Source organism: Cystoisospora suis (genome assembly GCF_002600585.1).
Source record: "Cystoisospora suis strain Wien I chromosome Unknown contig_8170, whole genome shotgun sequence".
Classification (NCBI taxonomy): domain Eukaryota; phylum Apicomplexa; class Conoidasida; order Eucoccidiorida; family Sarcocystidae; genus Cystoisospora; species Cystoisospora suis.
In genome coordinates this window covers 1-236 of record NW_027160953.1, presented here as the reverse complement: position 1 = coordinate 236, position 236 = coordinate 1, and positions in this window count along the sequence as shown.

Below are 236 nucleotides of genomic sequence, written 5' to 3'. Positions count from 1 at the left end.
ATACGTAGGTACACGGGTAGAGATAGGAATGTCTCTATGGATTTGCCTGTATGGAGTAGTAGCTAGGAATCTATTTCGGTGAACAAGCCAAGGAGATGCATCGATAGGCTGATCTGGGAGTTCAAACACATGGACAACCTCGTAGACTGTAACTCACCCCTTGTATCGATCCACCTTCAATTCATGTACCTATCTGTGTATCTCTCTACCTACTCCATCAATGTATATAGATATAT